The following is a 12,696-nucleotide window of genomic DNA, read 5'->3' as shown; positions in this document are numbered from 1 at the left end:
AAAGCCTACAGCACCTGGTATTCCCAGGCGGTCTCCCATCCAAGTACTAACCAGGCCCGACCCTGCTTAGCTTCCGAGATCAGACGAGATCGGGCGTGTTCAGGGTGGTGTGGCCGTAGGCAGAGACAGGCTTCTCACTTACTCCTCTTCTACTTTGCAGCCTGGCTGCTGGCAGCCCTTTGCACTACTTCACGCTAGACCTTTTTCTTCACTTTTTGCCTTCTCTTAAGGGAACTTCATACTCCAACAGGAGCATTGCAAGAGCTGGGGGGCGGCCCTTATACCCACAGGTGTTGTTCAGCAACCAGTCACAGGCCGCAGCTGCCCTCTTTCAAAAGGGCTGGGCGCAAGGTCTGCGCAGGGCTAAGAAACCATCCTGGGGGTGAAAGAAAGAGCAAGCTGGACCAGAGCCCATTGTCCAGGAGTCGGCTAAGGAATAAGTTGAGATGGTTGCCCGTGCCTGGAAGCGAAGCTGCTTTTCAGTCAGCTTCTCTTTTCTTAGGGCGCGTTGTCTGCAAAGATGTTCAGCCTGTGTTGCCCTGTAAATTGGTCTGCAGGTTACTAGCTATGGCTTCCAGCCCGGCGGGAGGCCCAGATACTATGGAAATGAAGCCTGCTATTATTAAAAGTAAAAAGCCACAACGCTGGTGGCCACCACGCCCGCTGCGGCTGCTAAGAGTGATAGCGGTAAGACTGAGAATACTAGGATTTTGCAAGGCCTAAAGAGTGCAAGAGAGAAAGCGAATGTAAAAGAAGCAAGTGTGCAGTGTAAAAAGTGAATGTAAAAATGGCATAGAGGAGAGTGACCCCTGCTGGTGGAAGTGAGGAAAAGCAAAAGCCTACAGCACCTGGTATTCCCAGGCGGTCTCCCATCCAAGTACTAACCAGGCCCGACCCTGCTTAGCTTCCGAGATCAGACGAGATCGGGCGTGTTCAGGGTGGTGTGGCCGTAGGCAGAGACAGGCTTCTCACTTACTCCTCTTCTACTTTGCAGCCTGGCTGCTGGCAGCCCTTTGCACTACTTCACGCTAGACCTTTTTCTTCACTTTTTGCCTTCTCTTAAGGGAACTTCATACTCCAACAGGAGCAGTGCAAGAGCTGGGGGCGGCCCTTATACCCACAGGTGTTGTTCAGCAACCAGTCACAGGCCGCAGCCGCCCTCTTTCAAAAGGGCTGGGCGCAAGGTCTGCGCAGGGCTAAGAAACCATCCCGGGGGTGAAAGAAAGAGCAAGCTGGACCAGAGCCCATTGTCCAGGAGTCGGCTAAGGAAGAAGTTGAGATGGTTGCCCGTGCCTGGAAGCGAAGCTGCTTTTCAGTCAGCTTCTCTTTTCTTAGGGCACGTTGTCTGCAAAGATGTTCAGCCTGTGTTGCCCTGTAAATTGGTCTGCAGGTTACTAGCTATGGCTTCCAGCCCGGCGGGAGGCCCAGATACTATGGAAATGAAGCCTGCTATTATTAAAAGTAAGAAGCCACAACGCTGGTGGCCACCACGCCCGCTGCGGCTGCTAAGAGTGATAGCGGTAAGACTGAGAATACTAGGATTTTGCAAGGCCTAAAGAGTGCAAGAGAGAAAGCGAATGTAAAAGAAGCAAGTGTGCAGTGTAAAAAGTGAATGTAAAAATGGCATAGAGGAGAGTGACCCCTGCTGGTGGAAGTGAGGAAAAGCAAAAGCCTACAGCACCTGGTATTCCCAGGCGGTCTCCCATCCAAGTACTAACCAGGCCCGACCCTGCTTAGCTTCCGAGATCAGACGTGTTCAGGGTGGTGTGGCCGTAGGCAGAGACAGGCTTCTCACTTACTCCTCTTCTACTTTGCAGCCTGGCTGCTGGCAGCTCTTTGCACTACTTCACGCTAGACCTTTTTCTTCACTTTTTGCCTTCTCTTAAGGGAACTTCATACTCCAACAGGAGCAGTGCAAGAGCTGGGGGCGGCCCTTATACCCACAGGTGTTGTTCAGCAACCAGTCACAGGCCGCAGCCGCCCTCTTTCAAAAGGGCTGGGCGCAAGGTCTGCGCAGGGCTAAGAAACCATCCCGGGGGTGAAAGAAAGAGCAAGCTGGACCAGAGCCCATTGTCCAGGAGTCGGCTAAGGAAGAAGTTGAGATGGTTGCCCGTGCCTGGAAGCGAAGCTGCTTTTCAGTCAGCTTCTCTTTTCTTAGGGCACGTTGTCTGCAAAGATGTTCAGCCTGTGTTGCCCTGTAAATTGGTCTGCAGGTTACTAGCTATGGCTTCCAGCCCGGCGGGAGGCCCAGATACTATGGAAATGAAGCCTGCTATTATTAAAAGTAAAAAGCCACAACGCTGGTGGCCACCACGCCCGCTGCGGCTGCTAAGAGTGATAGCGGTAAGACTGAGAATACTAGGATTTTGCAAGGCCTAAAGAGTGCAAGAGAGAAAGCGAATGTAAAAGAAGCAAGTGTGCAGTGTAAAAAGTGAATGTAAAAATGGCATAGAGGAGAGTGACCCCTGCTGGTGGAAGTGAGGAAAAGCAAAAGCCTACAGCACCTGGTATTCCCAGGCGGTCTCCCATCCAAGTACTAACCAGGCCCGACCCTGCTTAGCTTCCGAGATCAGACGAGATCGGGCGTGTTCAGGGTGGTGTGGCCGTAGGCAGAGACATGCTTCTCACTTACTCCTCTTCTACTTTGCAGCCTGGCTGCTGGCAGCTCTTTGCACTACTTCACGCTAGACCTTTTTCTTCACTTTTTGCCTTCTCTTAAGGGAACTTCATACTCCAACAGGAGCAGTGCAAGAGCTGGGGGCGGCCCTTATACCCACAGGTGTTGTTCAGCAACCAGTCACAGGCCGCAGCCGCCCTCTTTCAAAAGGGCTGGGCGCAAGGTCTGCGCAGGGCTAAGAAACCATCCCGGGGGTGAAAGAAAGAGCAAGCTGGACCAGAGCCCATTGTCCAGGAGTCGGCTAAGGAAGAAGTTGAGATGGTTGCCCGTGCCTGGAAGCGAAGCTGCTTTTCAGTCAGCTTCTCTTTTATTAGGGCGCATTGTCTGCAAAGATGTTCAGCCTGTGTTGCCCTGTAAATTGGTCTGCAGGTTACTAGCTATGGCTTCCAGCCCGGCGGGAGGCCCAGATACTATGGAAATGAAGCCTGCTATTATTAAAAGTAAAAAGCCACAACGCTGGTGGCCACCACGCCCGCTGCGGCTGCTAAGAGTGATAGCGGTAAGACTGAGAATACTAGGATTTTGCAAGGCCTAAAGAGTGCAAGAGAGAAAGCGAATGTAAAAGAAGCAAGTGTGCAGTGTAAAAAGTGAATGTAAAAATGGCATAGAGGAGAGTGACCCCTGCTGGTGGAAGTGAGGAAAAGCAAAAGCCTACAGCACCTGGTATTCCCAGGCGGTCTCCCATCCAAGTACTAACCAGGCCCGACCCTGCTTAGCTTCCGAGATCAGACGAGATCGGGCGTGTTCAGGGTGGTGTGGCCGTAGGCAGAGACAGGCTTCTCACTTACTCCTCTTCTACTTTGCAGCCTGGCTGCTGGCAGCCCTTTGCACTACTTCACGCTAGACCTTTTTCTTCACTTTTTGCCTTCTCTTAAGGGAACTTCATACTCCAACAGGAGCAGTGCAAGAGCTGGGGGCGGCTCTTATACCCACAGGTGTTGTTCAGCAACCAGTCACAGGCCGCAGCCGCCCTCTTTCAAAAGGGCTGGGCGCAAGGTCTGCGCAGGGCTAAGAAACCATCCCGGGGGTGAAAGAAAGAGCAAGCTGGACCAGAGCCCATTGTCCAGGAGTCGGCTAAGGAAGAAGTTGAGATGGTTGCCCGTGCCTGGAAGCGAAGCTGCTTTTCAGTCAGCTTCTCTTTTATTAGGGCGCGTTGTCTGCAAAGATGTTCAGCCTGTGTTGCCCTGTAAATTGGTCTGCAGGTTACTAGCTATGGCTTCCAGCCCGGCGGGAGGCCCAGATACTATGGAAATGAAGCCTGCTATTATTAAAAGTAAAAAGCCACAACGCTGGTGGCCACCACGCCCGCTGCGGCTGCTAAGAGTGATAGCGGTAAGACTGAGAATACTAGGATTTTGCAAGGCCTAAAGAGTGCAAGAGAGAAAGCGAATGTAAAAGAAGCAAGTGTGCAGTGTAAAAAGTGAATGTAAAAATGGCATAGAGGAGAGTGACCCCTGCTGGTGGAAGTGAGGAAAAGCAAAAGCCTACAGCACCTGGTATTCCCAGGCGGTCTCCCATCCAAGTACTAACCAGGCCCGACCCTGCTTAGCTTCCGAGATCAGACGAGATCGGGCGTGTTCAGGGTGGTGTGGCCGTAGGCAGAGACAGGCTTCTCACTTACTCCTCTTCTACTTTGCAGCCTGGCTGCTGGCAGCCCTTTGCACTACTTCACGCTAGACCTTTTTCTTCACTTTTTGCCTTCTCTTAAGGGAACTTCATACTCCAACAGGAGCATTGCAAGAGCTGGGGGGCGGCCCTTATACCCACAGGTGTTGTTCAGCAACCAGTCACAGGCCGCAGCTGCCCTCTTTCAAAAGGGCTGGGCGCAAGGTCTGCGCAGGGCTAAGAAACCATCCTGGGGGTGAAAGAAAGAGCAAGCTGGACCAGAGCCCATTGTCCAGGAGTCGGCTAAGGAATAAGTTGAGATGGTTGCCCGTGCCTGGAAGCGAAGCTGCTTTTCAGTCAGCTTCTCTTTTCTTAGGGCGCGTTGTCTGCAAAGATGTTCAGCCTGTGTTGCCCTGTAAATTGGTCTGCAGGTTACTAGCTATGGCTTCCAGCCCGGCGGGAGGCCCAGATACTATGGAAATGAAGCCTGCTATTATTAAAAGTAAAAAGCCACAACGCTGGTGGCCACCACGCCCGCTGCGGCTGCTAAGAGTGATAGCGGTAAGACTGAGAATACTAGGATTTTGCAAGGCCTAAAGAGTGCAAGAGAGAAAGCGAATGTAAAAGAAGCAAGTGTGCAGTGTAAAAAGTGAATGTAAAAATGGCATAGAGGAGAGTGACCCCTGCTGGTGGAAGTGAGGAAAAGCAAAAGCCTACAGCACCTGGTATTCCCAGGCGGTCTCCCATCCAAGTACTAACCAGGCCCGACCCTGCTTAGCTTCCGAGATCAGGCGTGTTCAGGGTGGTGTGGCCGTAGGCAGAGACAGGCTTCTCACTTACTCCTCTTCTACTTTGCAGCCTGGCTGCTGGCAGCCCTTTGCACTACTTCACGCTAGACCTTTTTCTTCACTTTTTGCCTTCTCTTAAGGGAACTTCATACTCCAACAGGAGCAGTGCAAGAGCTGGGGGCGGCCCTTATACCCACAGGTGTTGTTCAGCAACCAGTCACAGGCCGCAGCCGCCCTCTTTCAAAAGGGCTGGGCGCAAGGTCTGCGCAGGGCTAAGAAACCATCCCGGGGGTGAAAGAAAGAGCAAGCTGGACCAGAGCCCATTGTCCAGGAGTCGGCTAAGGAAGAAGTTGAGATGGTTGCCCGTGCCTGGAAGCGAAGCTGCTTTTCAGTCAGCTTCTCTTTTCTTAGGGCACGTTGTCTGCAAAGATGTTCAGCCTGTGTTGCCCTGTAAATTGGTCTGCAGGTTACTAGCTATGGCTTCCAGCCCGGCGGGAGGCCCAGATACTATGGAAATGAAGCCTGCTATTATTAAAAGTAAGAAGCCACAACGCTGGTGGCCACCACGCCCGCTGCGGCTGCTAAGAGTGATAGCGGTAAGACTGAGAATACTAGGATTTTGCAAGGCCTAAAGAGTGCAAGAGAGAAAGCGAATGTAAAAGAAGCAAGTGTGCAGTGTAAAAAGTGAATGTAAAAATGGCATAGAGGAGAGTGACCCCTGCTGGTGGAAGTGAGGAAAAGCAAAAGCCTACAGCACCTGGTATTCCCAGGCGGTCTCCCATCCAAGTACTAACCAGGCCCGACCCTGCTTAGCTTCCGAGATCAGACGTGTTCAGGGTGGTGTGGCCGTAGGCAGAGACAGGCTTCTCACTTACTCCTCTTCTACTTTGCAGCCTGGCTGCTGGCAGCTCTTTGCACTACTTCACGCTAGACCTTTTTCTTCACTTTTTGCCTTCTCTTAAGGGAACTTCATACTCCAACAGGAGCAGTGCAAGAGCTGGGGGCGGCCCTTATACCCACAGGTGTTGTTCAGCAACCAGTCACAGGCCGCAGCCGCCCTCTTTCAAAAGGGCTGGGCGCAAGGTCTGCGCAGGGCTAAGAAACCATCCCGGGGGTGAAAGAAAGAGCAAGCTGGACCAGAGCCCATTGTCCAGGAGTCGGCTAAGGAAGAAGTTGAGATGGTTGCCCGTGCCTGGAAGCGAAGCTGCTTTTCAGTCAGCTTCTCTTTTCTTAGGGCACGTTGTCTGCAAAGATGTTCAGCCTGTGTTGCCCTGTAAATTGGTCTGCAGGTTACTAGCTATGGCTTCCAGCCCGGCGGGAGGCCCAGATACTATGGAAATGAAGCCTGCTATTATTAAAAGTAAAAAGCCACAACGCTGGTGGCCACCACGCCCGCTGCGGCTGCTAAGAGTGATAGCGGTAAGACTGAGAATACTAGGATTTTGCAAGGCCTAAAGAGTGCAAGAGAGAAAGCGAATGTAAAAGAAGCAAGTGTGCAGTGTAAAAAGTGAATGTAAAAATGGCATAGAGGAGAGTGACCCCTGCTGGTGGAAGTGAGGAAAAGCAAAAGCCTACAGCACCTGGTATTCCCAGGCGGTCTCCCATCCAAGTACTAACCAGGCCCGACCCTGCTTAGCTTCCGAGATCAGACGAGATCGGGCGTGTTCAGGGTGGTGTGGCCGTAGGCAGAGACAGGCTTCTCACTTACTCCTCTTCTACTTTGCAGCCTGGCTGCTGGCAGCCCTTTGCACTACTTCACGCTAGACCTTTTTCTTCACTTTTTGCCTTCTCTTAAGGGAACTTCATACTCCAACAGGAGCAATGCAAGAGCTGGGGGCGGCCCTTATACCCACAGGTGTTGTTCAGCAACCAGTCACAGGCCGCAGCCGCCCTCTTTCAAAAGGGCTGGGCGCAAGGTCTGCGCAGGGCTAAGAAACCATCCCGGGGGTGAAAGAAAGAGCAAGCTGGACCAGAGCCCATTGTCCAGGAGTCGGCTAAGGAAGAAGTTGAGATGGTTGCCCGTGCCTGGAAGCGAAGCTGCTTTTCAGTCAGCTTCTCTTTTATTAGGGCGCGTTGTCTGCAAAGATGTTCAGCCTGTGTTGCCCTGTAAATTGGTCTGCAGGTTACTAGCTATGGCTTCCAGCCCGGCGGGAGGCCCAGATACTATGGAAATGAAGCCTGCTATTATTAAAAGTAAAAAGCCACAACGCTGGTGGCCACCACGCCCGCTGCGGCTGCTAAGAGTGATAGCGGTAAGACTGAGAATACTAGGATTTTGCAAGGCCTAAAGAGTGCAAGAGAGAAAGCGAATGTAAAAGAAGCAAGTGTGCAGTGTAAAAAGTGAATGTAAAAATGGCATAGAGGAGAGTGACCCCTGCTGGTGGAAGTGAGGAAAAGCAAAAGCCTACAGCACCTGGTATTCCCAGGCGGTCTCCCATCCAAGTACTAACCAGGCCCGACCCTGCTTAGCTTCCGAGATCAGACGAGATCGGGCGTGTTCAGGGTGGTGTGGCCGTAGGCAGAGACAGGCTTCTCACTTACTCCTTTTCTACTTTGCAGCCTGGCTGCTGGCAGCCCTTTGCACTACTTCACGCTAGACCTTTTTCTTCACTTTTTGCCTTCTCTTAAGGGAACTTCATACTCCAACAGGAGCAGTGCAAGAGCTGGGGGCGGCCCTTATACCCACAGGTGTTGTTCAGCAACCAGTCACAGGCCGCAGCCGCCCTCTTTCAAAAGGGCTGGGCGCAAGGTCTGCGCAGGGCTAAGAAACCATCCCGGGGGTGAAAGAAAGAGCAAGCTGGACCAGAGCCCATTGTCCAGGAGTCGGCTAAGGAAGAAGTTGAGATGGTTGCCCGTGCCTGGAAGCGAAGCTGCTTTTCAGTCAGCTTCTCTTTTCTTAGGGCACGTTGTCTGCAAAGATGTTCAGCCTGTGTTGCCCTGTAAATTGGTCTGCAGGTTACTAGCTATGGCTTCCAGCCCGGCGGGAGGCCCAGATACTATGGAAATGAAGCCTGCTATTATTAAAAGTAAAAAGCCACAACGCTGGTGGCCACCACGCCCGCTGCGGCTGCTAAGAGTGATAGCGGTAAGACTGAGAATACTAGGATTTTGCAAGGCCTAAAGAGTGCAAGAGAGAAAGCGAATGTAAAAGAAGCAAGTGTGCAGTGTAAAAAGTGAATGTAAAAATGGCATAGAGGAGAGTGACCCCTGCTGGTGGAAGTGAGGAAAAGCAAAAGCCTACAGCACCTGGTATTCCCAGGCAGACTCCCATCCAAGTACTAACCAGGCCCGACCCTGCTTAGCTTCCGAGATCAGACGAGATCGGGCGTGTTCAGGGTGGTGTGGCCGTAGGCAGAGACAGGCTTCTCAATTACTCCTCTTCTACTTTGCAGCCTGGCTGCTGGCAGCCCTTTGCACTACTTCACGCTAGACCTTTTTCTTCACTTTTTGCCTTCTCTTAAGGGAACTTCATACTCCAACAGGAGCAGTGCAAGAGCTGGGGGCGGCCCTTATACCCACAGGTGTTGTTCAGCAACCAGTCACAGGCCGCAGCCGCCCTCTTTCAAAAGGGCTGGGCGCAAGGTCTGCGCAGGGCTAAGAAACCATCCCGGGGGTGAAAGAAAGAGCAAGCTGGACCAGAGCCCATTGTCCAGTAGTCGGCTAAGGAAGAAGTTGAGATGGTTGCCCGTGCCTGGAAGCGAAGCTGCTTTTCAGTCAGCTTCTCTTTTCTTAGGGCGCGTTGTCTGCAAAGATGTTCAGCCTGTGTTGCCCTGTAAATTGGTCTGCAGGTTACTAGCTATGGCTTCCAGCCCGGCGGGAGGCCCAGATACTATGGAAATGAAGCCTGCTATTATTAAAAGTAAAAAGCCACAACGCTGGTGGCCACCACGCCCGCTGCGGCTGCTAAGAGTGATAGCGGTAAGACTGAGAATACTAGGATTTTGCAAGGCCTAAAGAGTGCAAGAGAGAAAGCGAATGTAAAAGAAGCAAGTGTGCAGTGTAAAAAGTGAATGTAAAAATGGCATAGAGGAGAGTGACCCCTGCTGGTGGAAGTGAGGAAAAGCAAAAGCCTACAGCACCTGGTATTCCCAGGCAGACTCCCATCCAAGTACTAACCAGGCCCGACCCTGCTTAGCTTCCGAGATCAGACGAGATCGGGCGTGTTCAGGGTGGTGTGGCCGTAGGCAGAGACAGGCTTCTCAATTACTCCTCTTCTACTTTGCAGCCTGGCTGCTGGCAGCCCTTTGCACTACTTCACGCTAGACCTTTTTCTTCACTTTTTGCCTTCTCTTAAGGGAACTTCATACTCCAACAGGAGCAGTGCAAGAGCTGGGGGCGGCCCTTATACCCACAGGTGTTGTTCAGCAACCAGTCACAGGCCGCAGCCGCCCTCTTTCAAAAGGGCTGGGCGCAAGGTCTGCGCAGGGCTAAGAAACCATCCCGGGGGTGAAAGAAAGAGCAAGCTGGACCAGAGCCCATTGTCCAGTAGTCGGCTAAGGAAGAAGTTGAGATGGTTGCCCGTGCCTGGAAGCGAAGCTGCTTTTCAGTCAGCTTCTCTTTTCTTAGGGCGCGTTGTCTGCAAAGATGTTCAGCCTGTGTTGCCCTGTAAATTGGTCTGCAGGTTACTAGCTATGGCTTCCAGCCCGGCGGGAGGCCCAGATACTATGGAAATGAAGCCTGCTATTATTAAAAGTAAAAAGCCACAACGCTGGTGGCCACCACGCCCGCTGCGGCTGCTAAGAGTGATAGCGGTAAGACTGAGAATACTAGGATTTTGCAAGGCCTAAAGAGTGCAAGAGAGAAAGCGAATGTAAAAGAAGCAAGTGTGCAGTGTAAAAAGTGAATGTAAAAATGGCATAGAGGAGAGTGACCCCTGCTGGTGGAAGTGAGGAAAAGCAAAAGCCTACAGCACCTGGTATTCCCAGGCGGTCTCCCATCCAAGTACTAACCAGGCCCGACCCTGCTTAGCTTCCGAGATCAGACGAGATCGGGCGTGTTCAGGGTGGTGTGGCCGTAGGCAGAGACAAGCTTCTCACTTACTCCTCTTCTACTTTGCAGCCTGGCTGCTGGCAGCTCTTTGCACTACTTCACGCTAGACCTTTTTCTTCACTTTTTGCCTTCTCTTAAGGGAACTTCATACTCCAACAGGAGCAGTGCAAGAGCTGGGGGCGGCCCTTATACCCACAGGTGTTGTTCAGCAACCAGTCACAGGCCGCAGCCGCCCTCTTTCAAAAGGGCTGGGCGCAAGGTCTGCGCAGGGCTAAGAAACCATCCCGGGGGTGAAAGAAAGAGCAAGCTGGACCAGAGCCCATTGTCCAGGAGTCGGCTAAGGAAGAAGTTGAGATGGTTGCCCGTTCCTGGAAGCGAAGCTGCTTTTCAGTCAGCTTCTCTTTTATTAGGGCGCGTTGTCTGCAAAGATGTTCAGCCTGTGTTGCCCTGTAAATTGGTCTGCAGGTTACTAGCTATGGCTTCCAGCCCGGCGGGAGGCCCAGATACTATGGAAATGAAGCCTGCTATTATTAAAAGTAAAAAGCCACAACGCTGGTGGCCACCACGCCCGCTGCGGCTGCTAAGAGTGATAGCGGTAAGACTGAGAATACTAGGATTTTGCAAGGCCTAAAGAGTGCAAGAGAGAAAGCAAATGTAAAAGAAGCAAGTGTGCAGTGTAAAAAGTGAATGTAAAAATGGCATAGAGGAGAGTGACCCCTGCTGGTGGAAGTGAGGAAAAGCAAAAGCCTACAGCACCTGGTATTCCCAGGCGGTCTCCCATCCAAGTACTAACCAGGCCTGACCCTGCTTAGCTTCCGAGATCAGACGAGATCGGGCGTGTTCAGGGTGGTGTGGCCGTAGGCAGAGACAGGCTTCTCACTTACTCCTCTTCTACTTTGCAGCCTGGCTGCTGGCAGCCCTTTGCACTACTTCACGCTAGACCTTTTTCTTCACTTTTTGCCTTCTCTTAAGGGAACTTCATACTCCAACAGGAGCAGTGCAAGAGCTGGGGGCGGCCCTTATACCCACAGGTGTTGTTCAGCAACCAGTCACAGGCCGCAGCCGCCCTCTTTCAAAAGGGCTGGGCGCAAGGTCTGCGCAGGGCTAAGAAACCATCCCGGGGGTGAAAGAAAGAGCAAGCTGGACCAGAGCCCATTGTCCAGGAGTCGGCTAAGGAAGAAGTTGAGATGGTTGCCCGTGCCTGGAAGCGAAGCTGCTTTTCAGTCAGCTTCTCTTTTCTTAGGGCACGTTGTCTGCAAAGATGTTCAGCCTGTGTTGCCCTGTAAATTGGTCTGCAGGTTACTAGCTATGGCTTCCAGCCCGGCGGGAGGCCCAGATACTATGGAAATGAAGCCTGCTATTATTAAAAGTAAAAAGCCACAACGCTGGTGGCCACCACGCCCGCTGCGGCTGCTAAGAGTGATAGCGGTAAGACTGAGAATACTAGGATTTTGCAAGGCCTAAAGAGTGCAAGAGAGAAAGCGAATGTAAAAGAAGCAAGTGTGCAGTGTAAAAAGTGAATGTAAAAATGGCATAGAGGAGAGTGACCCCTGCTGGTGGAAGTGAGGAAAAGCAAAAGCCTACAGCACCTGGTATTCCCAGGCAGACTCCCATCCAAGTACTAACCAGGCCCGACCCTGCTTAGCTTCCGAGATCAGACGAGATCGGGCGTGTTCAGGGTGGTGTGGCCGTAGGCAGAGACAGGCTTCTCAATTACTCCTCTTCTACTTTGCAGCCTGGCTGCTGGCAGCCCTTTGCACTACTTCACGCTAGACCTTTTTCTTCACTTTTTGCCTTCTCTTAAGGGAACTTCATACTCCAACAGGAGCAGTGCAAGAGCTGGGGGCGGCCCTTATACCCACAGGTGTTGTTCAGCAACCAGTCACAGGCCGCAGCCGCCCTCTTTCAAAAGGGCTGGGCGCAAGGTCTGCGCAGGGCTAAGAAACCATCCCGGGGGTGAAAGAAAGAGCAAGCTGGACCAGAGCCCATTGTCCAGTAGTCGGCTAAGGAAGAAGTTGAGATGGTTGCCCGTGCCTGGAAGCGAAGCTGCTTTTCAGTCAGCTTCTCTTTTCTTAGGGCGCGTTGTCTGCAAAGATGTTCAGCCTGTGTTGCCCTGTAAATTGGTCTGCAGGTTACTAGCTATGGCTTCCAGCCCGGCGGGAGGCCCAGATACTATGGAAATGAAGCCTGCTATTATTAAAAGTAAAAAGCCACAACGCTGGTGGCCACCACGCCCGCTGCGGCTGCTAAGAGTGATAGCGGTAAGACTGAGAATACTAGGATTTTGCAAGGCCTAAAGAGTGCAAGAGAGAAAGCGAATGTAAAAGAAGCAAGTGTGCAGTGTAAAAAGTGAATGTAAAAATGGCATAGAGGAGAGTGACCCCTGCTGGTGGAAGTGAGGAAAAGCAAAAGCCTACAGCACCTGGTATTCCCAGGCGGTCTCCCATCCAAGTACTAACCAGGCCCGACCCTGCTTAGCTTCCGAGATCAGACGAGATCGGGCGTGTTCAGGGTGGTGTGGCCGTAGGCAGAGACAAGCTTCTCACTTACTCCTCTTCTACTTTGCAGCCTGGCTGCTGGCAGCTCTTTGCACTACTTCACGCTAGACCTTTTTCTTCACTTTTTGCCTTCTCTTAA

General features: G+C 52.1%; 13 non-coding genes and 3 pseudogenes across 13 annotated transcripts; all 16 read right to left on the bottom strand.

The window, feature by feature from the left end:
• Positions 1 to 2: 2 nt before the first annotated feature.
• LOC142190486 (5S ribosomal RNA) lies at positions 3 to 121 on the bottom strand. Its single transcript, XR_012714252.1, has one exon. It is a non-coding gene; the product is annotated as a 5S ribosomal RNA (ribosomal RNA).
• Positions 122 to 836: 715 nt separating this feature from the next.
• Positions 837 to 955, bottom strand: LOC142190475 (5S ribosomal RNA). The gene has a single exon (XR_012714251.1). It is a non-coding gene; the product is annotated as a 5S ribosomal RNA (ribosomal RNA).
• A 714-nt stretch (positions 956 to 1,669) lies between these two features.
• On the bottom strand, positions 1,670 to 1,778 carry LOC142190447 (5S ribosomal RNA; annotated as a pseudogene).
• A 714-nt stretch (positions 1,779 to 2,492) lies between these two features.
• On the bottom strand, positions 2,493 to 2,611 carry LOC142190463 (5S ribosomal RNA). The gene has a single exon (XR_012714250.1). It is a non-coding gene; the product is annotated as a 5S ribosomal RNA (ribosomal RNA).
• Positions 2,612 to 3,325: 714 nt separating this feature from the next.
• LOC142190451 (5S ribosomal RNA) lies at positions 3,326 to 3,444 on the bottom strand. Its single transcript, XR_012714249.1, has one exon. It is a non-coding gene; the product is annotated as a 5S ribosomal RNA (ribosomal RNA).
• Positions 3,445 to 4,158: 714 nt separating this feature from the next.
• On the bottom strand, positions 4,159 to 4,277 carry LOC142190439 (5S ribosomal RNA). Its single transcript, XR_012714248.1, has one exon. It is a non-coding gene; the product is annotated as a 5S ribosomal RNA (ribosomal RNA).
• Positions 4,278 to 4,992: 715 nt separating this feature from the next.
• On the bottom strand, positions 4,993 to 5,101 carry LOC142190358 (5S ribosomal RNA; annotated as a pseudogene).
• A 714-nt stretch (positions 5,102 to 5,815) lies between these two features.
• On the bottom strand, positions 5,816 to 5,924 carry LOC142190446 (5S ribosomal RNA; annotated as a pseudogene).
• Positions 5,925 to 6,638: 714 nt separating this feature from the next.
• LOC142190428 (5S ribosomal RNA) lies at positions 6,639 to 6,757 on the bottom strand. Its single transcript, XR_012714247.1, has one exon. It is a non-coding gene; the product is annotated as a 5S ribosomal RNA (ribosomal RNA).
• Positions 6,758 to 7,471: 714 nt separating this feature from the next.
• On the bottom strand, positions 7,472 to 7,590 carry LOC142190415 (5S ribosomal RNA). The gene has a single exon (XR_012714246.1). It is a non-coding gene; the product is annotated as a 5S ribosomal RNA (ribosomal RNA).
• A 714-nt stretch (positions 7,591 to 8,304) lies between these two features.
• On the bottom strand, positions 8,305 to 8,423 carry LOC142190099 (5S ribosomal RNA). Its single transcript, XR_012714033.1, has one exon. It is a non-coding gene; the product is annotated as a 5S ribosomal RNA (ribosomal RNA).
• Positions 8,424 to 9,137: 714 nt separating this feature from the next.
• LOC142190098 (5S ribosomal RNA) lies at positions 9,138 to 9,256 on the bottom strand. The gene has a single exon (XR_012714032.1). It is a non-coding gene; the product is annotated as a 5S ribosomal RNA (ribosomal RNA).
• A 714-nt stretch (positions 9,257 to 9,970) lies between these two features.
• On the bottom strand, positions 9,971 to 10,089 carry LOC142190402 (5S ribosomal RNA). The gene has a single exon (XR_012714244.1). It is a non-coding gene; the product is annotated as a 5S ribosomal RNA (ribosomal RNA).
• A 714-nt stretch (positions 10,090 to 10,803) lies between these two features.
• Positions 10,804 to 10,922, bottom strand: LOC142189985 (5S ribosomal RNA). Its single transcript, XR_012713926.1, has one exon. It is a non-coding gene; the product is annotated as a 5S ribosomal RNA (ribosomal RNA).
• A 714-nt stretch (positions 10,923 to 11,636) lies between these two features.
• LOC142190095 (5S ribosomal RNA) lies at positions 11,637 to 11,755 on the bottom strand. Its single transcript, XR_012714030.1, has one exon. It is a non-coding gene; the product is annotated as a 5S ribosomal RNA (ribosomal RNA).
• Positions 11,756 to 12,469: 714 nt separating this feature from the next.
• LOC142190390 (5S ribosomal RNA) lies at positions 12,470 to 12,588 on the bottom strand. The gene has a single exon (XR_012714243.1). It is a non-coding gene; the product is annotated as a 5S ribosomal RNA (ribosomal RNA).
• Positions 12,589 to 12,696: the final 108 nt, after the last annotated feature.

The sequence above is a fragment of the Leptodactylus fuscus genome, chromosome 1 (genome assembly GCF_031893055.1).
Source record: "Leptodactylus fuscus isolate aLepFus1 chromosome 1, aLepFus1.hap2, whole genome shotgun sequence".
Taxonomy (NCBI): Eukaryota; Metazoa; Chordata; class Amphibia; order Anura; family Leptodactylidae; genus Leptodactylus; species Leptodactylus fuscus.
Note: the sequence above shows the minus strand (reverse complement) of the source record. Positions and strands in the feature narration are given on the sequence as shown.